General features: G+C 41.5%; 1 protein-coding gene across 1 annotated transcript in view; it reads left to right on the top strand.

Moving 5' to 3' along the window:
• The window catches only part of LOC117210843 (tyramine/octopamine receptor), a 56,539-nt gene that overhangs the window by 21,776 nt on the left and 6,929 nt on the right, over positions 1–27,834 (top strand). Inside the window, exon 2 of the mRNA XM_033454243.1 lies at positions 4,296–4,470. The gene's annotated coding sequence lies outside the window, so the exon portion shown is untranslated. The remainder of the gene's footprint in view (positions 1–4,295; positions 4,471–27,834) is intronic.

Here is a 27,834-nt window from a genome sequence, read left to right as displayed (position 1 = left end):
TGTTTCGACGCTGTGGCATCAACGATGCAACTTCCACCGAACGAGAATATAACTCGTTCTGGATTCTACGTTCTGCCGTATTAATTTATCATTATCGAGAACGTCGCGAGGAAATTGTTGATTCGCGCGTTTCGTATTACGAGATTTCGGGATTAATGCAGGCGAGTTTAAAGAAGGAAAAATCTATAAAAGTGATGTCGCTTCGCGTAATGGCTTTATTATGTTAGCGGGACCGTTCTGCTGTAGTCTTTCCATTTACAGCGCCATTGAAATCGTTTAAGCCATGAACGTTAATTCACGAGTAAGAGAAAAACGTTGAACAGAGATCCACTTTGACAGAAAGTTAATTTAATTTCAAGTTTGCACATCGTTCCGCTGTTGTATCTGTAGACTCTGTGTCTGGTTTTTTTTTTATCAGCAATGGTCGATAGGTAATTCGAGTCGCACCGACGACAAAGTTGAAACTAGCTCCCTAGGTAGAGGAATTTCTTTGTGTCGGTCAGTCAAATAACGATGGTCGCTCGATTCATTACGTCGTGCTTGGAGCGCTGACATTTCAGATATCAAAGGGAATTTGGAAATAAGAGGGACGTCTTACGAGCGGAACTGCGATGCACCTTCAAGCAGAACGTCGCTGACTCCCAAAGAGGATTTGAAAAAGTTGCGCGGAGCCTTTTGATCTGTCGCGTCCGGGGAACATCGAATGAGTTCTTTTCTGCCTGAGAACCTTGCGTGAAATTTACCGAACGTTTTAATGGCAATATTATTTTATATTATCCGAACAAAAGAATTCGCTTGGATATTCATCGTCGTGGGATATTTTCTCGCGCGATCGGTATGCTACGAAGCGTAACAAAGCGTTACAAGGAGAAAGAAAAATCGAAATGGAGAATTTTCTTCGATGACCGACAATATCGATCTCTTTCGTTATAAATTCTCCAGATAGTAGATTATCGAAGAAATGGCACGAACCTAAAAGTCCATTGTAATCTACGAAAGAGCTGGTATTCTGTTCGTGGGTTATCAACACTCCGATCGACACGGCGATCAGCGAAACTGCTGCAATTTCATGTGTTCTACACGCGTCACAAATTCGGCAATACCAACGTGTCTGCATTATCCGAAAAACGGCAGGAACACGTGCGCGGACCACTCGACACGTTGCAGAGGTCAATGATCGTGTACGGGATATCGGCCCGATCATCCGCAACTTCGGTTTTATACGATTCGATCGAGACAATGGAAAAATAATCGTTGATGAGTGGTCCGTGGACAAGATCGATAATATCATAATATTGCCTTTATGCCCTCGTCCGTGATAGTTTATCGGAATATCGGTGCAATACTTTTCGGTTATAAACGTGCAAATTATGCTCATTTTGTTTAATGGGCGGATTCTGCGTTAGTAATCGAATATGTAAATCAAATACGTCGGGATCGTTCGCGAAATTATGTTATCGGCGTTCGCCGCATCGATGCTATTCGTTCGAGACGGCTGCGTATTAATTAATAGCTTTTGAATCGTTCGAATCGACGACGGTAGGTGGAAAACGTAGCGTGAAACGAGTTTTTCTCAGCCGACTTTTTACAACGTTAACGTGCTACGACGATTTCTTCGCGAATTCGGCCGACTTGACGATTTTACGATAATTCGATCGGCAGTTCCATCGATATACGACTGGCCGTAAAGAGACGGAAAACCAGCGACTCGCACGTGGAAAAATGTCCTCGATGATCGGGATATATGATCCTGGAATACGTAATCCTGTACGCATTGATGGATGGTTTATGGAAGAATTTGAAATACCGTGTGTTTGCTAAATCGCCACTTCGTTGACTTTCGCCGTTGGATCTTCGATCACATCGCGTATTATACACAAACGTGGCGTGTTAGGAATCAATCTTTTACATCAAACAATCGCTCCATCAACCTTCACCCTTTCTGTAAACTCAACGACATCTGTGATCTTCATTTCCATTGGCGCCGGTGTTCTCGCCGGAACGCGTAGGTAAAGTAACTTGGTAACTTGGATGATTTCTACAACCGTGATAATAATTAGGGATTCCGCAGTTCAAACAAGAAAACTCGTACAATGGTATTAATTATACGACATGGAGTTTCCTGCACGATCAACAAAGGGGCCGATGTTAATACGTGCAACGTCGCATGGGAATTTCCACGAATTCTAGTTTCGTGCGCAATTCGACGAAAAGAGGACTACGGTCTCTCCTCCGGTTTGTAGAAGGATCGGACAGTCGAATTCTCTGTTTATACGGTATTTCTAGTTGTGTGTGTTGGCTTTGTTGATTCGAGCTGCTTCGACGCGGTCTCGTGGCGCATGCAAAAGCGTATCGACGCTCGTTTCGAGGTCCTTCTTAGTGCGCATTCTTCCGGAACTGGGTTAAGACTGGAATTAAATTTTCCGTTTGCGAAGGCGCGACGGCTACGGCGAAATCCTGTTCGTTCGTATCGAAGCCGAAGGAGAAGCGAAATTTCCGAATTACTGGCGTAGAAACGCGGTTGCGCTGCAAAATACCCTCTTTCGCTATCGGAACGTGCTTCCGGCCGACAAACCTGCCACGGTTAATCCGACCAAGATCGGCTAAACTTGACCCTGCGTCGTTCACGGGACTGCGACCAGACGAAATTGAGAATCGACGTTCTCCAGCAACGTAACAACGACAGAGATTGTATTTTCGACCAATCGCGTGGAGACGCAATCGCGAGGAGAGACGTCAACGGGAGTCGTAAATTCCCGTTACGATTATAATAATCGACACCGCGAGTCGATCGATCCCCTGATTTCCGTTAATATAATAGGGGTGGTTGAGAGGGTATAACACTGTGATTCATAGAATTATAAGGTTTTTATTTCCAATACTCAAGTTACACTGTTGAGTAGATATAATTCCTAGATGACACTTTGTCGCACGAAGATAAGGTAGATATGCACAATAGAGCAAGGCTCTTAAAGTTGAATTTAGTATGTTGGTGGACGTAGCATTAGAGGATACTTAATAGAGCAAGTGAATGTTCGGTAATCCCGAGAACCGACTTGGATAGTTGATGTGAGTTACACTTAGACGTTGACTTTTCTAGCAGTGTAGAAGAAGTAAGTTACAGTGCCGATGCTGTGTCGGAGGAAAGTTAGCGATGGGTGTGTCTAGCGCACTGGACCATCGGATTTGTTCGTGACATTTTGGTCAGGAAAGCGAGGGCAGTATACCTTGCTTCTGATTGGATAAACGAAGGTTGGTGGATTAGGAAGGTCTTAGCCCCCTCGATAGAAAGCTACTAGTAGGAAGTATGGTACTTGATAAAAACTAACTTTCCATTGTCAAGCCGTAGTAGACAATAGTCTGTAGAAAGTGATTGAGAAAAAGGATATTTGTTGAGTCTGAAGGACCTTAGCTGGCAAATTACTGGAATTTGATGGGTCCTTAAGACTATCGAGGGTACGCCGTAAGGATGAGCGGACGTCTGGTGTCCGTCTGGCCCGCGGTGTATGGCCTGGCCAGGTAGAGTGTCGCTCGACGTAACAGAGATTGTCCTTTTTATGCACCCACGAAGGCCTCCTTTTCGCGTTAGAGATACAAGGTGCGATAGTTTTATGGCGATAAAGTTGCGATTAGTCGTCGATGGGTGTGTAACTTAAGCGTTGGAATCAGCATTTCGGATTCGGTTAGCAATCAGAGTTGGAAGCAATCAGTTAGTCTGTACTTGGCAATCAAGTAGTATTCAGAGTGGTGTTAGTCGTTAGTTACTGATCAAGCAGGATTAACCGACCTAAGGGGAGTTCGTTAAGGCTTTAAACAAGCCTGGCTGATCGATCGTTTCATAAGTTTTAGCGGTTAAAAGATTTATTTCAATTATTCCTATCGTTCGTTATGTTTCAATTTCGAGATTGAACGTAAAAGATGAGAATGCCTGTCGAAGGAAAGAAGGATCGATGGCCTGGCTTAAATAGAATGTGTATTGGCTGGGAATTAGAAGTGGCGCGATTGGCCCAGCATAAATCACCGCGTGTCATTTATACGTTTATCGAGTCAGTTTTTCTTTTGTTCCGTTGTTAGTTCGATAGAACGCGTAAATCTAGTTGGTCGTCCATTAGTCGGTTACGTTCTCTTCGATCGTTGCACTCCCCCCAACAGAGAAGTTCGATACTACCTAGCTGGTATAATTACAAATACAAGAAAAAAGTGCAATTACATCGCCATAGTTAAACCATCGACGATTTTCTTTGCAACGAAGATCGTCCAACGTCTTAATTTAGCTCTGTTTCTCTTCTGCACAGACGATATAGTCTACGATAGAAATTGACGAACCGCTGTGGCTCGACGAGCCAACCGATCGAAGGGCTGATTACCGGAAACTGACGACCAAAAATGTGACGCGCGGCGTGCATACGACGGCCGAGCCTCGAACAGAGAAGACCGGACGACTATTGGCAGCCTGACGTTGGATCGACGGTGAGCGTTATCATCAGCAGTTATCGTATTTTTCTCCCTGCGAAAGTTACAAACTTCGTTAAATTGTCCGTCGTTCCTCTCAAAATATCCTTTTCAACCGGCTTTCCGTTTTTCTATTTTTTATTTACGATTTTCGCATCTAAATTGCTATCGATTCTTTCTATCGAGCGTATTTTATCGTGGCTGATTCGATGATATCGTATACTCCGCGTTATCGGTGTCATCGTTGATACGCGAAAATTCCTACATTTAGTCAGTGGATGGAATCGCACGTGGGTATTTTGGGGGCATTTCATCGACTTTTGCTTGCATTTTTCAAGGAATTTTTCGCGAGAAGCATCTGGGGCGAGTATTTATACGCAACAAATGAATATATAACGTGGCAGCGTACGAACGTATTCGCGGTACAAATATATTGGAAATACGTGAACCGTACAATTTTAAGTTTCACGATGTTCTTCAAACAGCTTCGTCGCGATCGCCACGCGTACCAAGGTCTTTAAAATAATTTTCCAACCAGCAAATACGCGCCGTTGTTTTGCTTTCGTTACGAGTAGCTGCTTGATGGATTGTGTAATTTATCGCCGATCAGCGTGTCACTGAACCTATAAAATATCGCGACACCTACTTTCTATTAAGCCTGTGGCAAAGGTCATAAATTGTGCGATTCTATTATAACGTCTACGTTCCCCAACCGAGAAAAGGAAATAGAGAGGAAAATTACCGTAAAACAATCATTCCATTGAAAGTTATATCTCTGTTGAATTTCGAACAATTTCAAACCATAGTTCCGCCTCGTTACCTTCCAATTGTTTCAACGAATCGCTTAATGCCATTAAAGTAGTCAAGATGCTTCGAGCCAGAATTCTGGACACGCGACGATAACCAGAAATACTCCGCGTACGTCTTTTTAACGTACGAGTAACGGGAATTGGTGTATCGATAGGAAAGGACGGACACTCGGTGATGCTGGTGCATCGCGTGTGTTCAATCCCATGGCTGCAAGTTTTTTAACGAGATGATTAATCACCGGGAGTTATTTCATCTCGTTGCAGCGGAAAACGCAGCCACTAACACGATGAACGTTTCAAACAAAAAAACAAAAAATTCGTTTGCTGCCCGGTGTTCGGTTTGAAAAATTCTGCTGTTATCCAGCCGCAACGGTGGTCATTAATCGAAGTTGTAATTGGAGGTTTAATTCGTCACTTGGAGCGTGTATAATGCGGGAGGCACGGGGGCGGTGCATATTGGATGATATAAAACGCGAAACACTCTTCACGGTAAGCCCTTTATCCAGCCCATTGTGTAGTCAATCGTTTATCTATGTTTCGCGTACAATACCTTTCTTCTAACACCTCCGTGTCATTTCGATTATCTCGTTTTCGATATTACACAGCTTCCAACGAGTTCTTGAGAGTTGCTTCGGCGAACGTATACGCGTTAACGTTAGAAATGGCAAAGTAAGGAAAACGAGCGATTCGCAATTTCTCGCTGTTCCTCTTTTTCAGTTATTTCTTTTCCTTTTTTTACGTTAGTTCCGCTCTTTTATCTTTATATCTGGCACGATGCACTTGTGATCGGTAGCGTAAATATTCAATTGCCAATTAAATTTATAGGAATAATTTACACGCGACAATAAGGTTAATCGGAAGGAGTAACAACAACGAGCCGAAAATTTGTCGAGAGCTTTCAGCTTTCTTGAACGCTAACGATTGATTTCCTCTTGAAATATATATATATATTTTTTGTACAAAGGCTGGACGAAATAGCAGCGGTAACCACACGATCGAGTTTCTCTTAACGTGGCTCGACTAACGGCCTTCGAAAATTTCGGAACAGTCGAAACCGTGACCCGATTCACCGACGGAGTCGATGTAACGTTGAACGTACGAATGCTCTCTCATGTTCGAGTCAATTAAGCTCTATCGATTGCCTCGGCGACAAAGACAAACCCAGGACTGCTCGAACTGCTGCCGGTGGTGCTCTTCGTGGTCCAGGTCCGACGTTTATTGTTACTTTATTAACGGGCCGATCGTTGTCGAATTACGATATCGCCGGTGGAAAATGTAGCCGTGCGGTCGATTGTCCTCGTAAAGATTCCACCTTCGTAAAGGCGTCCATAAGTTTACGCTGGTTTCGATTTGTCTATACCAAATAACAGACGTCTGCTTTAAACAGCGCACGCGATGTGTATAGAGACGTCGACGTCGACGTCGACGTCGACTTCGAAACAATGGCGATTCGCGAAATGGTTTATCGCGACTGTGACAAATGGCCACCGTATTAATTAGCCGTCAGGATGGCGAATTAGGATTAGAGGAATGGGCGAACCATCCAGAGGATTTGCATCTTAAGTTATAGCAACCTCGAACGAGCACGAAAGAACAGGAAATTAATGTGCTCTACGAGTTTGTAGATCTTTCGATTTGTCGGTTTGCGACAATAGCGACGTGCAAGTTATTCCAGCTACGCAACATTCAACGTTTAAACAATTCAGTTTTGAATTTTGCACCGAATAGACAAATTTGTTGTATATCGCGAGACACCGTTGGCCTTTGACGTAACAACGAAAAGATGAGAAAATATCGTGTACCTTTCGGGTGGCGCGAGAGGAAAATATCGAGAACAAGAAAATGATTCGAATAATCCAGTTGTCAATGTACGCGATATATTTTATTGTTTATTACAACGTTGATCACGAGCTCGATAGATCTTCTTCAAATATGCAGGATATTACTGAAAATTCTCAACGCGAGAATTGATTGTAATTTTAATAAATATTAAAAAATATATATATATACAGGATGGTTGATAACTGGTGGTACAAGCGGGAAGGGGATGATTCTACGCGAAAAAAGAAGTCGAAAATATAGAATAAACATTCTTCGTTTGACGCTTTGTTTTCGAGAAAATCGACTTTGAATTTTCGCTCGGTACGCGTCCACTTTATCGCGTCTCGTTATAACGGATCTCACTGTAGATCGTTGTCTCGATCGACGTTATTTTTTTAATTTAAAAAATTTTTAAATTTTTATTCTATATTTTCGACTTCTTTTTTCGCGTAGAATCACCCCCTTTCCGCTTGTACCACCAGTTACCAACCACCCTGTAGATCGTTTCGAAATTGTCGGTAATCTTTGGCGAATCGCGCGTCGAATTGCTTGAGCTCGGCTCGATAATCCTGTCTTAACCTAGCGGGAACGAACGAACGATGGAATTTAACAAATCTTTTTTTACTATCCGACGAACGTCCACCACATTATAATTCTCGCTACTCGCGAGGACGAAGAACTGCTTTAAGGTCGATCTTTAGCGCGAGCTTTATCGCAAAAAGCAATAAAGAAACCACGAACGGGTCAACGTGCACACCATCTTTCTTCGTTTCGCCTGCTATTTTACTCCTCTTTGTCTATTCGAGGGTCGAGAAAGGCCTCCTCTACGTGTACACGTACGCCTGCTCTGTGAATGGAGCGTATGCGCACCCCTCAAGCCTTGCCCCATTTTTGTCCTCGATGCATTCTAATTCTCGTTTCTGATTCCCTTCTTCATCTTCCGTTTTTTGATTCGTCGACTTTTCATTTTCCCGCGAGACGCCGCTTATCTGATTTAATATCCTTTTCCTTGGGATTAAACTCGAAGAAGTAATAGGGGGAGGAGGAGAAGGAGGAGGAGGAGGAGGAGGAGGAAAGAAGAAGAGAAGGAAAAGGAGCCTGGAATAGGACGGTACGATGGGGATAAATTGAGTTTTTAAAGAAAATATGTGTATAAGATGAGGCAGGTCGGGGGTCGTTCCGACGAAGAAAGTGACGACGGATCGCTTCCGCGTAAACGTCCTTTCACAATACACGCCGTTCGACTGGTATTATTTTTCAATAAAATCGATGGCATCGTATCAATCTTCTTAGAAACTGAATCGTCGACAAACGAGATGGTTTCTGGTTGGCGGCAAGCGGCGACTCTGCCGCGGTATCGCTGCTATTTCTTCCTCGTCTTCTCTTCTCGTGATTTTGCGTGCTAAGAGAAAAGAAGAGAAAAAAGAAATAGAATGCTCATAATAGACATAACACAAGGGAGAAGCCACTCCTAGGGGATCAGTGTATTAAAGCCTGCGCAGTGTAACTGGCAAAGCTTCTTCCATTCTCCCGCGGATTCTTCCTCCATGCAGCCTGGTTATTTGGAAAACGTATCGTCTCTGGTCGACGAGACGCGGCAAATGTCTTTGCGTTTCGCTTAATATCGAGAGGCGGACCGATTTGTAAGTGAGATCGCAGCGAGACGGAACTCTGACCGAGACGTAAGTGACGTAGAGGTAACGAGACACACAGATAACGAGTTGCTGTGTATACACGGTCTTTGTAAACGTATCGACCTGTATAATAAAATACGGAAGAGGAAGTCATCTTCCTGACGAAAGTAACGAGTACGTTTAAATGGAAGTGCAAAAGAATAAAGAGTGCAGACTCGAAACACGAAAGTACCATTTTTCCACCTTTCTCGGCCTGCCGTAAAAAATTCGCGTGCGTTGGACGAGTCACGGGCGAAGAATACACAATTCGCCTGCACTGTCGGCGAGTGTTTTCACGGGCGAGAGAGTACGAGCAATGCTAGCGTTGGTTGTTCCGGCGTCGCGTAATTGTAAAAGGAGAAACCGGTGTCGTCAAGAAGAAGAAAAGAAAAGATTATGGTTCGCGTCGCGGCGTGTAACGTTTTACCCGCGTATCCTTCGAACGTAACGTTTCATAAAAGTCACGTCGCTAGAAAATTCACGAAGTATGATGCTCCTTCCGTTCGTGAAGACCCAAGAACTCCAATTGTCATTGTACGCGACTGTTTCGTTCGTTTCCTCGTTCGTGCGTCACTTTATGATTTACGCCATATAAACAGGCGTCAAGGTAAACGAGCCGATGATATTCCTTTCTTTCGATTATTCGATTATAAGTAAAGGAATACGGGATTTTCTAGCATTTTTCCTATATCTCTGGTCGTTGATAAATTTCTTGACTTTGAGGAAGAAACAAAAGAATTATTTATACGCGTAATTTTATTTGAATCTCTTGGGAGAATTTGTTAGAACATTTGCGTCTCGTTTTTAACCAGAAAATTAAGCAATTTCGAGTAATTTTTTCAGAAAATCAAGGTAACACGTAGCGATAAAAGTTATCGGATGATGTTCTACAAACTTGCAGCAGCTATCAAGAATTTTTTTTGCATTTTTTTAGAACACAGAAACCTAGAAAAAGACCGCATGAACTCGAACAACCCAGTATGCAAACGACGTCAGGAAAAATAAGGTTGCAGACAGATGGTTGGAAGTCTCTTCGTTTATTAAAAAAAGCAAGATTCAAGTGCGGAAATTGGAAGCCCGTAACAGATTTAACTTTAGATGTTTTGTAATCCATGCTTTGGCGCTACACGTTTCTTTTTTCTACGGCGATTGAAAATTGTTATCCCATAAGCCACTTAAATTATCATTAAACGAACGTAGAAGTGCGTGACAAGTTAATTTATACAAATTACACGGAACTAAGTTTATACTGAAATACTTTTCTCGGTGGAAGAACGTTCGTGTAATAATCCGACGACCGTTGATTGCCGGAAGTAAGACGGTAATTTGAAAGTTGTTGGAAAGTTTCTGTACATTTCCGATAACGAAATTTATCGCGACTGCGTGCGGAAAGAGAGCGAAGGAAAGCGAGTCTAGTCGATTCCTTAGGAGATTTAGGAAAACTTTTCCGCGGTACAGATGGACCGTTCGAACTGGAAACCGGCATTTCGTGGAAACTCGAATCTCAGAGTTCGTTCGTTCGCGCAAAATCAGATTCTCAGTAACGTTAAATCGTCCTCCTCGACGTTGTTTCCGGGCTTCTTCGTCTCGTCTCGATACTTCGTCATGGTCAAAGGGAGATTCGATCGTGACTTTTCTTCCTCTTTAGTCGAACAGTTAGGTTTTTCGAGAGATAACATGGGAAAAAGATGATGGAGAATGGCGATGAAACACGGGGGTTTTGTTCGTCTCGAGCAACGAAAATGTCAGAGCCAAGTTGTCAGTGTTCGATCCAACGATCGTCCTTGATTCTTTCCTACTTTTCTCGGGGGACTCATTAAGCCAGTTTCGCTTTGCACGCGAGTTGCTCGCTTTAGATTATGCGATAATTAGCAAACTGGCCGAGTCCAGTACGGGTTTTCACACGAGCATGCAAACAGCTGCGATAGATTATGTAAGCGTTATCTAAAATTACGTTAAACAACGGTGTCAATCGCGCATGAATTTTTATAGCGATTTCGTTCACGGGTCGAGGGCTGCAACACCTATAAAGGATGTTTTAAGATCATCGGAAAGATTTGTCGGAATGATTTATTACGTGTTACGTTATATCGTAACCGAAGCATAGCGTCAAAGTTCCTGTCTTGTTAATCAACTAATTTCCCTGAGTAATTCTCGTTCGTCGTATTCAAACGTTCTTCGATGAACCCTCCGAGGGTTTGATCGATTCAGGTCGAATATTACTTCTTCGTCTAAATAATTTACAAATTAATCTTAATCTAAATATTCGAATAGAGCGCAATCTCGTTACCAGCGGGAAAAGAAATTTTCGAGAGACTAACAATAAGAAATCTTTCTCTTTTCAGCCTTGAACCTTGCGATTAGTATTTTATCTCGATGGACAAGGATTCGAGTTAAACGAAACCGTATCAGCCTCACCGTGTTAATTAAATCGATAGTCGAAGAAATTTTTCTTCCTCCTTTTTCTATAAACGAAACGTTTTTCGTTATAAATCGTGGGCTTCGAGTTACGATTAACGGAAAGCTCGGGATTCGCAATTATCCCTTTAGTGGGACGTTTATTGCTAGGCAAGAAACTGGCCGGAATTTGAAAAGTTTCGAGCAGTCCTTGAAAATTTCTAGCCCCTTTATCGTGCTCGGAGGTTGTGTGACCCTCAAGGAACAAGGGAGTACGTTCAAAAGTGCATGAATGCAGAAACATACTTGGCCGCGTCACGCCATGCCATGCCATATCACGCCAAGTTACGTGAAATGGAATGCTTTGATTACGCGAGCTTATCTCACGCCTCACGGACCTTTCGCTATTAAGGCTACACACTGCAACATCGCACGAGTCGCAGCATAATTAACGTATTACATAATTGTCATCCTTTGAAGAACATCAAAGATCATGGAGACTAGAGAGGAGAAAGACACAAACGACACATCGAGGATGCACAGTGGAACGCTCGTTTAAAATAAACGTCGATCATCAAGCTACAAAACAACACGAAACAACGTCGTTCGCGAACCATACCGAGCAACTCTGTAAATTAGGAAGATGATTAACGAGGTTGCGAAGATGAAATAAGAAATAGGGACGATAGAGATAAAAATGATATAGATATTAGAAATAATTCTGGAATTTCTTCCTTTCAAATTTATTACTATTTATATCATGTTCTCGTGATAAGTCAATTTACGGAAATAGGTAATCCGTTTTCTTGGAAATTCAATATTCGCGCGAATAATGAAATCGAGATTTTGACGAAAAGTGGAATTGATCGATTTCACTTCCAAGAGTCTCGGGTATTACAGGGACGCGTTTCTTACGAAACGAGAATTATACGTACGGAATTTTTGATTTTCTCGATATTCTTGAAAACTTCTCCACTTTTCTACTTCAAACATTTACGCGTTTCTTTTTTCGACACGGTCTCTCGCCCTAATGTCTTTAAAAAGCACACAAAATAAAATTACCCTCTACAAGACCGTAATAAAACCTGTCTGGACATACGGAATCCAACTATGGGGAACAGCAAGTAATTCCACCATTGAAATACTTCAACGCGTCCAATCGAAAACGCTAAGATCCATTATAAATGCAGCCTGGTATGTCACCAACGAACTAATACATCGCGACCTCAAGATACCCACAGTCAAAGAGGAAATAGCAAAATATAGCGACAGATATGGCAAAAGAGTCAACAAACATCGAAACCCCCTAATTACTGGATCACTTGATACGACGGACCAGATTCGCAGGAGAGATCCGTGAAGAGACACTACCCGCTAGACCTGAACGCTAGATTTAATTAGATATCTAAATTAATTAATATTTACTTATTTATAATACTTATAAATTATACTTGTCTATAATAAGTATTAACTTACTATAAATATTTAGCCGTGTCACTGCGCCACGCCAGAAAAAATTACTGAAAATTCTCAATGCGAAAATTGATTGTAAATAATAATAAACAAAAAAAAAATGTCTTTAAAAAGTTACGCTTCGTTTGCTATCTCTTTCATTAGAGCAAAAATCGTTTCAATGATATAAAGGTAGACGTGAAATTCAGTATACTTGGTATAAGCGATATAGGGAGACCGTAAAATAGTAATAGTAAAAATTTCGATCCTCGAAACATGTAAACCGTAACTCCGAACCGATTTTACGACGTCGGTATATCGCTCTCGCGGACCATAACAGAACGGATTTGTCCGACCTGGGTTACCAATCTTGTGCAGAAGGTTTCTCCTGCACGAACGTGCTGCTTTCCCCATGTTTAGCAACCGCGTGTTTTATGTCTCACTGTCCCTATTAAATCCACGAGGTCGTAAGGACCTGAACTTTAGGTTCAGAACGACCTGCAGGGCCTCTCACTGTTTTTGGTGCAGGGTTACTCGAAAATGGTAACAGTATTTGCAGATTCCCCGTACGTATCTGTTTGTAAATGGTAGGACATTTCCAGATAGTGAGATTATTCTCGCAACGATTAGAAAGCTATTGCAAAATTATTATCTGATTTGAATCTTGTGGAAAGATGCATAGAAATGATGGAATCTTACGGAAATCAAATAAGGGATTCATAGGTTCGACGTTATAATAAAAATCTCATTTTTATTTACGATAATTTTAACCAATTCTCGCTATTATTGATTTAATGAAATATTATACGTAGCGGCACACGAGCTACACGGCAATTCGAATCATGTTGTTATTTTACCTCGGAGTATCAACATCGTTAGGACACACATAATCTAATAATAAATAAATTCCAGGCAAAACAATGTTGCCGCTACGTGCAACCGTCGAACAAAGTCAAATTTCAATTTTCCGATACTCCCCCGACCATTATAAATAAACGAACGCGATCGTAAGGTGAACAATTTTTCAATCTTGGTCTCGAGCGATTTTATTAGCGATCGATACACAGTCTTTGGCGAATCAGTTAGTACTGAGCGTCTTAGGGAACATTCTCTTGTATTTATTAATTATTTTAAAATACAGAGTGGTTGGTAACTGGTGGTACAAGCGGAAAGGGGGTGATTCTACGCGAAAAAAAGAGGTCGAAAATATAGAATAAAAATTTTCTTTTTAATTTTTTTTTTTAATTTTTCCATCGAGACAACGATCTACAGTGAGATCCGTTATAACGTACCGCACGCGTACCGAGCGAAAATTCACAGTCGATTTTCTCGGAAACAAAGCCTCGAACGAAAAATTTTTATTCTATATTTTCGACTTCCATTTTCGCGTAGAATCACCCCCTTTCCGCTTGTACCACCAGTTACCAACCACCCTGTATATTTGACGGTTTCAACATCGGGTTATCTCGTCGTTTAAACCACACGATTCAACCACTATCCTCTGAAAATATTATTAATTTTTCTATCGTATTCGTTCTTAACTAATTCCACATTTTGGTTGAAATTTTAGGTAAGTTTTTCGAGTGTTGCAGCTGTTTCAAACGAAGCTTTTCGATGAGATTTAAATTTAAGGAATTGCGAGGACAAATACGTATAATTATCAATTCATTATACTTCTCTCGTTATTTAGAGAAACAGCTTTTACTGATTATCATATAATCGTCTCGGCTAACTGCAAAATCATGGCCGGTTAATCGTTTAAACAGACTGTCACCCCTCGTACGAAACTAAACGTTGTGCGAAATTTACACGGAATTAAAAAATTGTGCGGAATTTGCAGGAAACGTATGAACGGGAGTGTACACAGCTACAAAACTGCTAAATCTCGCTTTACTATCTCCAAACAGTCATTTCTATTCTGAATTTTGAAAATATTCCCCGAATATTGTTTCCACGCGGCGAATCATGAATTTCCGCTGAATCTCCACTTCGTCGCCTTGTTTCCTATGATTTACATTTGTCATTGGATTCTTCGCGAGTTAGAGAAAGATCCTGTGACGATGAAAGTCTCGTAACTTTGGCAAAGTGCAGAATACAAGATCGCCAGTGTATCGAAACACGAAAGTTCATTTTTGCGACGCTGCGTGATAAGACCAGGACGTCTGAACATCTGTGTCTCGCGACAGGGAATTGCGGTTGTTTTGCGCAGTTTATAATGTCCGTCAGAAGTTTGGAAGGATGTTTCAGCTGCTGGCTACGTGATTTACCGTACTTTTAACAAATTCCGCGTGTCACCTCCGCAACCAACTTTTACCCGTAGATAGCGCGGAGAGAGAGGAAGAGAGAAAAAGAGAGAGAGAGAGAGAGAGAGAGAAAGAGGAATTCACGATGGCGTTGTACATCTGCCAAGACATCTTGATTCGAGCACATAAATAGTAAAAATCTTGTTACCTCGTAGCGCTGGTAATAACGGGACGTTCCATAATTTTTTAGGAGCGCGTATCCCTCTCCCTAAACGAGAGACGGAACGTTTCTGGAGGAAAAACCGAGGAAAACAGAGGGATACCGAATAAACAGAAAGTTTTTCTTTTTTTCCTCGCTTCAGAGGAAATGAATTCCAAACGATTCGATGAAAATCGCCGACTGTTTCGAACGAGTCGGCTAAACAGAGAGACCAGATTCGGCTCAGCCACTACTCACTCTTTAAAATTCGTCCCCGTAGTTTCCTCGTTACTTCCTCCGGACACTCATTATCGAGTCAATCGTAGACACGAGCATAGAGATAGTCTGGAAGTTTGTCACTCGAACAGATTATGCCAATGCAACGACGTTAGAAACAACGTTTCGCCCGCTTAGGACGCACTGTTGCGATTAACTGGATTACTTTCTTTCTCATTCTCTTCGTCTATCGCACTCCCTTTCCCTTGTTTTCCATGGCAAATACCACGATGGGTTCATCATTATGAACGAACAAGTATATTTGTTTCAGGGCGATAAATCAACGCCAGTACCGCGCTACCGTCCGCAATGTTTAATTGGCTACGCTCTCGTTGTAATTTGTTAAATAGTTGTACGGCTGTAAAAGACTTTCGAAAGCTAGCGTTCGGTATCATCCTGCGTTGTTCCGCGCGGTCGATGGAAAACCACGATCGATCGATCGAACATGGTAATCATAACGTTTCGTTTACGTTTACATTGATGTCGCGCAGTAAGCGTAGCCGAGAAAGGTCGTATAGTATCGTAAATTCATAGCCAAATTCTGAAAGCTTACGCACCTTCCACTTTGCTTGTAACCGGAAGTCGTTATCGTTGCACGCGAGATCGTGCTCGGTTGTGTTCGTAATCGCGTTCGCGTTTCGCAGATTGATATTTGGTCTGGGATAGGGAACGAGAGTAATAGCTGCTTTAGTTCTGATTGCAAGGATTATGCAAAGAGGATTTGATGGTCGTTTAGATGAATTAATTGAAGGGTTCAGGGAGCATGTGATACAGATGAGAAAATCTTGAATTTCAGCAACTGCGTGTTAAGTCGAATACTCGGAGGACGTTTCTGACGGTTCTCTACATTGGAACTTTGAAAATTTATAATATTCGCTAAATTCAATTCACTAAATAAACGCGCATGTTATACTGGCTATACGAATATTTGCACACTGTTACATTTATTGTACGTTAATGCTACATTTACGTAATAATTAATCGGATCAAGGTATTTTTGTATCGTTTCGTAGTAGATACTGTAGTATCGGAAATAAGATATTGTTATCGATTTATTTACAATAAATGGATTGTACAGATGTTGATTAAACAGAAGAACGATGCTTGTTTAACGTGAACTAATCACAATAACGTGCTATTATCTAGACAACTCAATAGTTAATTCGCAACTCTCGTCACAACGGATCAAACGCTCTCTCACGCGGATCACACTCTCACGACAACGCTAGTGTCACGTAAAGTTGAGGATTGGATGATAAAATAAAATAGCTGGGTCGTAACACAACTATCAATTTTCCCTTAATTAAACTTTATTACGAATTCGGCAATCGCAATGGAATATACACTGAATCAACACACATAAATCACAATACACTGCAACAACCTTATGTAAAACCTAGTTACACTGATACGCTAAGTACGCGACCGGTCTAAGGGTAGAAACTGGGTAAAAGGTGTCGACTATTCCAAAGATAGAGACTGAGTGAAGTTTTACTGACGATCCTGTGTCTGGGGAAAGCTAAAGGTGGGTGTGTCTAAGGACACGGGACCATCGGATTTGTTGATGACAATTTTGGTTAGGAAAATGAGGGCACTAGATACCGCTTCCGATTGGATAATAAGAAGGTTAGTGGAACAGCAAGGGTTTTAGCCGCCCTCGAGAGAAAGTTGCCAAAGGAAGATACCAAATGGGAGGAAAACTAACTTTCCCGTGTCAATCCGTAGCAAACAATAAATGCAAAGGAAACCTGAAACAAAAGATCCGCGGGTACCAACCGCCAACATTACTACGACGACAACGAGTCTGTCTGTCTCGCTAGCGGTCGAATATACGGTGTCACGGTACAAATACCGCACCTAGCGAGGCTCCGTCTACGTCTAAGGCAGGGACTACCTGGCATAGCCTTACTGACGAGTCCACCGGTTGTCCCGGGACGAAACGCGAATTCTCTTTTCACCTGGCAGCAACTACGCTTCCTACAGATACTTGTTTGGTCTTGAAGGACCTTAACTATGACTTAACTATGTCCTTAATTAAGACTATTGAGGGCACGCAGTAAGGATGCGTAGACATCTGCATGCTATCTTGCCCTCGGCGTGTGGCCTGGTCACTGTTGTGCAGTGAGATTTGCTTGATGTTACACTAGCAACACTATCTCGACGACGCAACTCGCACTCTCTGACTTCTCGATTCGCACTCTCTCGCTTCTCCACCGACACTGCCTGTTCTAGCATCCCTTTGTCTTTTCTTAGACTCGCAAACACTCGTGGCCAGGGTCACTTGGGCCTTTTCTACGAAACTATTCAATCGAAGGACCGACCACACGTTGATGGGCCCGACGGCGCTTCGGCTCTCGCGACATTGTTTATGGTTTACCCGATATCTCGTAGGCCTTTTTGTCCACGATACTACAATGCTTTTACGTAATTACAAAACAATTATATTATGAAAATTGACGTTAGAATCTAATAAAAGAACCGTATTTATCTGATTAAAAAAGAAAAAGATAAAATCGTATCGCTTTTCCATCGAACTTGTCAATCGGTACAATGGTCATGTAGGAAATAATAAACAAGATTTATCGGTTTGAAACAACGTTCGCAATGGAGAGACAGTTCGTTCTCTACGTTAAGTAAAATTAAGGAAATTCGATTGCTGGAAGCTTGGAGAACGTCGCAACTGACGGAGCCAATATATATCAGATGATTTATAATTGTCTGCGATCTGCATCCCTCTCGTGATTCATTATTCATTATGTTGCCAGCTATATTTCGCATTGCTGTCGAAAACTTCTCGCGTAACAATTGTTATCGTCGACTAGGATCAAGCATAATAGCTGCTCGTGCAATTCATTCGCCGAATATACGACCGATGTTTGCGCGATAGATGAAAAATTCAGACGAGCTTCGAACATTCCGATTTCCTACTATGCGATACATTTCCATGCTAATTCCACCAATTTCGCATTGTATTATTCATTATATGCAGAACGCGCCCTACCACCCGAAAATACTATCGAACGAAATAGTATACCGTTATTCCAACAAAATGTTCCCATACAGGACCTGTTTTCCGCTAGTTTTCCACGAACTTGCAATGAGCCTTGATTACGATCTGCACCCGTTATGAATCGTTGCAACGAATCGTTCCCATCGTTCGTGCTCTTACTTTCATCGTTTCCATTATTTCTGCGTACAACCGACAACGATTTCATCGGATCTTACGAAAATCCACGACCCGTCGAAGGCTTTAACCCTTAACACTCCTACGTCGAGTGTGAGTCGACATCAGCTTTTTATCTCAGCAGCTCCTTTGTCGAATCCCACTCGACATTCTTTCAGTCCCACCTTTTCTTGTGAAACGCGCGAGAGAAAACCAGGATTGCATCCTGGAAGTTGTTTCAAGATATATCATACTGGACTACGTGATACGTCGGACCAGATCCGCAGGCTGAAGAGACACTACCCGCTAGACCTAAACGCTAGATTCAATTAGTTATCTAAATTAATTAATATTTACTTATTTATAATACTTATAAATTATACTTATCTATAATAAGTATTAACTTATTATAAATATTTAGCCATGTCACTGAGCCACGCCAGAAAAATTACTGAAAATTCTCAATGCGAGAATTGATTGTAAATTTTAATAAATTATAGAAAAAAAGATATATCATACGCTTAAAAATTACAAAATACAACAATAGTGTGAATAAAATTGGTATTTCAGCGAATTCGTTTCTTCCTTTATTCATTTAAATTGTCTTGTTTCTTAGCTAAAGTAAATTTCAAATAAAACACTTAAAAGCGTTGCGAGCTGCTGGTAACGAAATTGAAATAAAATTCAAAGTGCGAAGGATTAAGATCGACGATAAAACGAGAAGTTGATCGAGCGAGCTTCGCGAATGGATCTTTCGTTCGGTTGGCGATCGATTCGTAGCTGAAGAAGCAAGATGCCGAGTAAGAGTGATGTTAGCGGTTGTCCGCGGAAATTGAAAATGGAAGGAATCGGCGATGCGCGGTGGGTGAACGAGAAAATGATCGTGAGAAAGTTTTAGTTGTCAAAGCTCCTCTTTAATCCCGGGATAATTGCACCTTCCGGGGACGACTTGCTCTATGAGACGCGACGTTGGATGCGTAACGCTCCATCAAAGTTCTTAGGACGACCGACTGTATTGAAATCGCATTGTCCGGGGATCTTCCTATTAATCCTATAGAATCTGTGAAATTTCGAGAGAAAGAAAGATCGAGAAACGTCCGGCTGCTATCGCGAAAATGAAGTAAGACGTTAAGAGATGGAAGCATATCGGACGATAGAAGGAAATTCTTCCAAGTGCCTCGCCATTCTGACCGAGAAGTTACCGCAGACATCGTAGAATTTTTCTTTCCAGAAATTAACCTCCTCAAAAATTGGACAATTCATCGCGATATTCTAGAGCCTAGTCGAAGGCTCGAATTACTATAATCGCTAGTTACGTGTTAGAAACACGTGGTAACGATGTGTAACAACATGTTATTCAACATGTGAAGCAAATGGAAAGTTAACACGGAACGCGTTATACTCAAAGACGATTCTTTTCGTTTGAAAACACCGTTCGATGTTCGCGCGGAAAAACAACGAAGCGGCACCGTTTCGTGAATTTAATTCGCTTAATTTCATCGTTCGATCCTCTGACGAAAATGCCGATAAAAACTAACTGGATTCGTTCGGTTTGAGAAGAAACCGTTTATAGCCACATATTTTCGACGAAGAGCCGCGTTATCGGTTGAAATTGAACGCGCGTCTGCACGGGCCAATTTTTGAACTCGTTCCGGGGTCATTTTCACCCTTTCTATTCTCGTGGTTTTCTCTATTTCGCGAGTCGTAGCGCGTTCGAGCGGAACCTTTGGGACAGAAAAGTTTCTCTTCCGTCGACTTAATTAACATTTCGCGCGTCATAAATGTCGGGCGACGAAGAACGTCTGGTTCCATCGGGACTCGCTGAAATTTTCCGCAACCAACGTTTTCTTGGCATCGGTGAATTTTTCCTTTGGCCCGTTCGATCTCGACTGTAGCGAACATCCTTCAAATACTTTGAATCTTGTTTTAGATTCTAGGCTCGTTTTCGTGCAGGTTCGTAAGGGGAATTTAAAGGAAAGATCGATACGTGGCCGAATTATCCGCGACCATTAAAATACATTAAACTCTACGTTATTAGTTAGTGTGATTCTTTTAACGTAGACAAATAAACGTTTTGCATAATTTATTCATAAAAGTTTACCACGAACGTTTTCTGTATTACGATGGAATATTCGTATTTATGTTTAATTCATGGACCGTTTTGTTCGATCAACTTCAACGAGTCTTCCGTCAATAACCTTCCTGCGTTAAATTCGCGTTAAATCGTCTAGGAATTCGAAACACACTGGTCAAATATTGGAACAGTAACAAACGAGCTTTAACGCGTAGTAGATCGTTCAATTATTCCGTATTATGATAGCGGTGTGTTGGTCGAGCTGCTTTCAAGGAGAGTCTAATTTAGACGTGCAGCTTTGAACGAAGCAATTAAGTGGATTAAAGACTGAGCGAAACGGCGATTATTTTATTACAGTTAGATTAACCGGACACGAACGGACAGATAACGAGGAAAATCTTTCGCGAACATCGTGAAAACGGGATTTCTCGAGTCCCGACGAATTTGCCTTCTCGTTTATCACGAAAGTTGCGTTCAGAATGTACCTTCGTGGCAAAATAAGAACATCGATCAGTGAGAAAACAAGGACGAGTCCGATAATCGAGCAAAGGCGATCTTACAACTATCGTTGGTTCTTCTACTTGTAATTCGAATCAACTCGATCGACTTTACTTCTTGCGTAAATGGTTCGACACGATTTCCTCGTTGATGTAACAACCCATGAAAACGGCAGGTGAAATCGGAACTATTCTCGATTAAATAACTTCGGAGAGTGCTATATGTGCGGCTTAATTACTCGCAGAGAATCACGAATTAAACGCAATCACACGCATGGAAAGTTTGCAGCGGTATCGTGCTTGATAATCTGATATCTATTAACGCTTCAATTACCATATTCGGGATTGCATTTACCCAATCGGTAAACAAGTAATAGTGGCAGACACGCGATCCATCCTTTGATTCGAAGCTGTGCTCGCGAATCAAGTTTCCCTTGACGTGTCGTGTTTGCTTGTTGTTACCGCTCACATTTATGCATGTCGATCTATTAACAATCGAACGATATAGTTTCGCATAACGTTATGGATGTTTGCTTCGATATCTTTGACTCTCATACGATCGTAGAATACACATGGAAGAACCACTAACGACAGAAATACGAAGTGAATGTTTCATCCTTCTTTCATAATCGTGATATGTAAAAGCAGAATTTGATCGTGTAAATCGATCGAGAGATAATTGAAAATGAAACGTTGCGTGGACGCAATGTTGTCTTTCGATGGATTGATACAGCTTTTTGGTAGCCTCGGTAGATAATGTTTATTCGAAGAAAATAATATTGTATTTCTGCGAATTCTGAAAGACAAAACCATCGAAAGAAATACGAAGTGAATCTTTCATCCTTCCTTCATAGTCATAATTGTTGAGAATTTTGGATCTTAATTGCCGAAATAATGGTATAGGAACATTAAGTTTACACTTAGAATTTATATTAAAGTAGTTATACATTTATTTGATAAACGATTTCAAAGATATTCATCGATACGCACTTGCACGCGTCTCAGCACTTTCTTTGTCTCACCATCTTCCATACCAGACTGTTAACCGAACAGTTTACGTTCTTTTGTTCTCGAGACGCCGCACACGCACACATTTCCACACATTCACATTCACATACGCGGGTCACTACTACGCTGCTAATCTAGCGTAGCACACTAAATTATACATATCTCAATAATAATATTAGAAAACAGAATTTGATCGCGTAAGTCGATCGACAGATAATTGAAAATGAAACGTTGCGTGGACGCAATGTTGTCTTTCGATGGATTGATACAGCTTTTAGGTAGCCTTGGTAGATAATGTTTATTCGAAGAAAATAATATTGTATTTCTGCGAATTCTGAAAGACAAAACCATCGAAAGAAATACGAAGTGAATCTTTCATCCTTCCTTCATAGTCATAATTGTTGAGAATTTTGGATCTTAATTGCCGAAATAATGGTATAGGAACATTAAGTTTACACTTAGAATTTATATTAAAGTAGTTATACATTTATTTGATAAACGATTTCAAAGATATTCATCGATACGCACTTGCACGCGTCTCAACACTTTCTTCGTCTCACCATCTTCCATACCAGACTGTTAATCGAACAGTTTACGTTCTTTTGTTCTCGAGACGCCGCACACGCACACACTTCCACACATTCACATTCACATACGCGGGTCACTACTACGCTGCTAATCCAGCGTAGCACACTAAATTATACATATCTCAATAATAATATTAGAAAACAGAATTTGATCGCGTAAGTCGATCGACAGATAATTGAAAATGAAACGTTGCGTGGACGCAATGTTGTCTTTCGATGGATTGATACAGCTTTTAGGTAGCCTCGGTAGATAATGTTTATTCGAAGAAAATAATATTGTATTTCTGCGAATTCTGAAAGACAAAACCATCGAAAGAAATACGAAGTGAATCTTTCATCCTTCTTTCATAGCCATAATTGTTGAGAATTTTGGATCTTAATTGCCGAAATAATGGTATAGGAACATTAAGTTTACACTTAGAATTTATATTAAAGTAGTTATACATTTATTTGATAAACGATTTCAAAGATATTCATCGATACGCACTTGCACGCGTCTCAGCACTTTCTTTGTCTCACCATCTTCCATACCAGACTGTTAACCGAACAGTTTACGTTCTTTTGTTCTCGAGACGCCGCACACGCACACACTTCCACACATTCACATTCACATACGCGGGTCACTACTACGCTGCTAATCCAGCGTAGCACACTAAATTATACATATCTCAATAATAATATTAGAAAACAGAATTTGATCGCGTAAGTCGATCGACAGATAATTGAAAATGAAACGTTGCGTGGACGCAATGTTGTCTTTCGATGGATTGATACAGCTTTTAGGTAGCCTCGGTAGATAATGTTTATTCGAAGAAAATAATATTGTATTTCTGCGAATTCTGAAAGACAAAACCATCGAAAGAAATACGAAGTGAATCTTTCATCCTTCCTTCATAGTCATAATTGTTGAGAATTTTGGATCTTAATTGCCGAAATAATGGTATAGGAACATTAAGTTTACACTTAGAATTTATATTAAAGTAGTTATACATTTATTTGATAAACGATTTCAAAGATATTCATCGATACGCACTTGCACGCGTCTCAGCACTTTCTTTGTCTCACCATCTTCCATACCAGACTGTTAACCGAACAGTTTACGTTCTTTTGTTCTCGAGACGCCGCACACGCACACACTTCCACACATTCACATTCACATACGCGGGTCACTACTACGCTGCTAATCCAGCGTAGCACACTAAATTATACATATCTCAATAATAATATTAGAAAACAGAATTTGATCGCGTAAGTCGATCGACAGATAATTGAAAATGAAACGTTGCGTGGACGCAATGTTGTCTTTCGATGGATTGATACAGCTTTTAGGTAGCCTTGGTAGATAATGTTTATTCGAAGAAAATAATATTGTATACTAATATTTAATCGACGCAGCAATATTCGTAATTGTCGAACTCGTGCTGCGAATTCCGAAAGACAAAACTATCGATTTTTTCACGATTCTTATCTCAGCGCGCGTGACACGAAATCCCACGAATCCTCGAGTTTATGTTTCGTCTGGTCTGTGGTTTTATCCTGCTGGTAATATCAACGGTGAAACGGGGCTATCGTTTCGGAAAGGTTACTCTTTTTCTACCTACTTTTGAGAAAGAGTCGCAGTGGCACCTTTTAGAAGAAAATTATTAAAAACCACGGATCCTTGTTCCCTTTTCTTGCACGCCTCCTGTTTCTAGGAAACTTGGCTGATCTCGCGTAATGGAACAAACAAGCGAATGCCTTGGTGAAAATGCTCTCGCGCGTTATTCTCTTCTGACAAAAGCTGACGAGAGATGAAGAGAAAAAGGAAAAGTACTATCTATCGTTGTGTCTCTATCGTATGTCCTCGCGTTTCAAAATAATTTGACATTATTATCGTCATAAAGGGGTAACAATTTTAGCCGAACAAATGATTACATATGCATGGTATGCACGCGTAGCATTATACTCGAGCCAACGAACTTTATCAACTGTTTTAATTCGTGGCAAAAACAGTGTTTTATATTCATCGGTGTAACGAGAGCGAGGACGAAATATGCTCGAATATTCTCTGTATGATTAATTTTGATTTATAAGCATAACTGGAATGAAAATTTGCATTAAGTTATGAATAGAAATCTCTCTCTCTCTCTCTCTTTCTCTTGTTTGGAGCAATGATTAAACAATGGAATAATAATGAAATCGAGTAAAAATCTCTGCAATACCAATATTATCGGTATCATCGATTAAACTTTAATCGCTGGCGAATTAAATCGTAACGAAATTTATATTTGAACTCGACCAAGCCAATTATTCGCGCTTGCTCGAACGCTTATTTTCGTTTTCTTGCGTGCTGTTAAACCGAGGGACATCCAATTTTTCGATTACGACTCGATCTACAGGGATCGACCAGCTTTTACCAACGGTGAAACAGCTTTCGCCGGAAATAATGAGTTTGCATGCAGATTATGATGCTCGTGACGCAACGTAACGATTCAAACGAGGTTACACGTGGACGTTCCGCGTTCGTGTTACCGTAGTGGTCTAGGCAGTTACGAGCCGTCCGAACCATTTACATCGGAAGTACAGCGAGACGGTAAATTAGCGGGAAATCTAAAGTCGCGCGCGCGGTATTGGCGGATTACACGTGGAACGTGAGGGCACTGCTAATGGAACCGCCCTCGTCGAAACTTTGTCGGCTCCCTGGCCAAAGTAAATTACGATCGGGTCCCACAGAAAGCCGTTTCGTTCAAACACTCACGTGGTTTGCGTGTACCGCGTGTTCAGGTAGCAACGTACTGCGTTCACGGCTGCATAGATCGTTCTTATAGATTCGCGAATCCACATCCGATTTTATCGCCGAGCTATTACGAGTGAACCGTAGGAGAACGTTATATATAGGGAGTTTTGATAGGGAGCTTCGGGAGATAGGCAAGGTGTAACGCTTTCACCGGGACTCCACGCAAAGATGCTAGTAACTGGGTTATGTACCGTGATAAAATATTAATAAACCTTGGGAGTTATAGTAGTCAAAGTATTCGAGATAGCGAAGGTAACGCGGAGCACGGCAACTCTCGCTCGAATTCCAATTCTGCCGGCAGAATTATTTAGGAATATACGTCAGAGAATCGTTTGGAGCAAGGTAGAAAGCGAGGGGAAAGCATCGTAAGCGGTAGGGCTACGTTCGAATCAAATCGATCGAGCCGTTGCTCGAATTTGAACTTCTTCTCACGAGGATGATTTAGAAGTGTACGGGTGAGAAAACTGTTCGGGATAATGACACGAAACAAGCAGAAAGTAGAAGTTTGGACGTGGAAGCGGTAGACGCTCGAACCGAGTCGAGAAATATCTTCAACGCTGTGCAAAAAGAGAGATAAGTTTAGGCACCGATTTCACAGAAACGTGTCTCCTAACTATACGAACCAAACTGGTTAGCAAGTTTCAGCGTTGCTAAAATAACAGCGTTATCGTTTATGGTAAAACGTACTAAGAGTCACGGTGGTAAACCAAACAGTTTTGCCGAGTTTCGCACGATTTATCAACGACGAATTGTAACACGTACGAGATGCGCTTACAGCCGCTTAGTATTCGCTACGTTTCGCCATCTCTCGCGTTCAGTCCGTCTTTTTGCAAGATACTTGCACGCAGCGCACGATGTGCAGTCTCTGCCTCTTCAGCCTCTCATCTTCTCCTCTTGCGTAACCACAAATTTCCTCGTTTTTCTTTTTTTCTTTCGTATTTCTTCCACTCGTTTATTTTATCTTCTATACAATTTTATCCTCGCACGCGCTTTTCTCTCCATTTATCTTTGAGATTCGTGTCTGTCTATGGAACATAGGTCCTCGCTACTTGTAACGGTCGTTTGCTCGTGCTTCACAGTTCAATCGGTCCACCATTTATCACACCTGTCGTATCGTCACTCCGGCACACATTTCTGTTCGCTCGATATCACGCGCTCCATCCTCCGCTCATTACGGATTTAAGTACTTTCTCGAGCGTCCCTTCAGCCAGCACCGCCGTTGTTCCCCGAAGGTGTCGCTGGATAGAACGCGTTACATCGTCTCAACTTTCATCTTGCGATTGCTCCGGCAAACTTTGATTTGCTTTGTTGCCGGAAGTAAACGAGGCCCGGAGAAAAAGGGAAAGAAGATATCCATTCGATATAGAAATTCGTCTTTAGTTATTCCTCCTTCGATAAAATCAATTCGATCTCGCGAGAATATAATCGAATTAATCTTCATCGGACGTCAGTCTGACTTTAATTAAACGGTAAGACGACTCGCGGGTTCGACTTCACCTGCAATCGAGTTCCATGGTCGGCAAGCGGAGAGATCGATTCTCTTCCCTCTTTGGTAACGAGGTTAGAGAGAGGAAGAGAGAAAGAAAGAGAGAGAGAGAGAGAGAGAATACAAGAGTCGGCAGAGAGTATTAAAAATTACGAAGACAAGGAAGCGACGCGTCGTCCTGTTTGCACAGCACTTCGACTTGCTCGAAGTTCATTTCTCGCCGGGAAAAACAACACCGGTCGACCGTTTCCTCTCTTCTTACCAAAGGAAAACGGGAATGTTAACGACAAAAAGCCTGTGCGCCACTTACGAGTGTAATTTCGATTAATCCCGACCACGGTGACGTATAATATACAGAGTGGCTGGTAATTGGTGGTTGGCCCGAGCAAAGTGCGATTCCCCGTGAGAAGATAAGTGGAAAATGTAAAAAGGAAGCGTTTGCGTGCGAGGCATAGTCCTCGAGAGAAACGATTTTACGAAAGCATCGTTCTTTTATCGCCCGATTTCCTACCAATTACCGAACATCCTGTATAACGCACATTTTCCATTTCCTCGTCGATGAAAGCGAAAGGGCGCGCAAACTCGAATCGATTGACATTTCCGTGCAAGGACGAACAAAAAGCCTAACTGTGCACCATGCCTCGAAGATCTTCGAACAAGAACTTGAAGTTTATCGCTCGAGCGACTAACTCGCGCTCGATAATGGCATCGTTTCACCCTCGGAACTCGCAACCAAACGGTGTTTCGGATAAAAAGCTCGTCGAATCGAAATGTCTCTTACGTACGTTTCTTTATCTCTATGTATATAGCGAGAAAAAGGTGCTTGGTCGGATCGTTGATTCCGAGAAAGTAGAAACGGCTGTTTCGCTCGATCCGTTTTGTATTATCCGGCCGGCTCGCTACGAGGATTCCGACGATCCT

Source organism: Bombus bifarius, unplaced genomic scaffold (assembly GCF_011952205.1).
Source record: "Bombus bifarius isolate JDL3187 unplaced genomic scaffold, Bbif_JDL3187 scf7180000008213, whole genome shotgun sequence".
NCBI lineage: Eukaryota > Metazoa > Arthropoda > Insecta > Hymenoptera > Apidae > Bombus > Bombus bifarius.
This window is presented reverse-complemented; position numbering and strand designations above follow the sequence as displayed.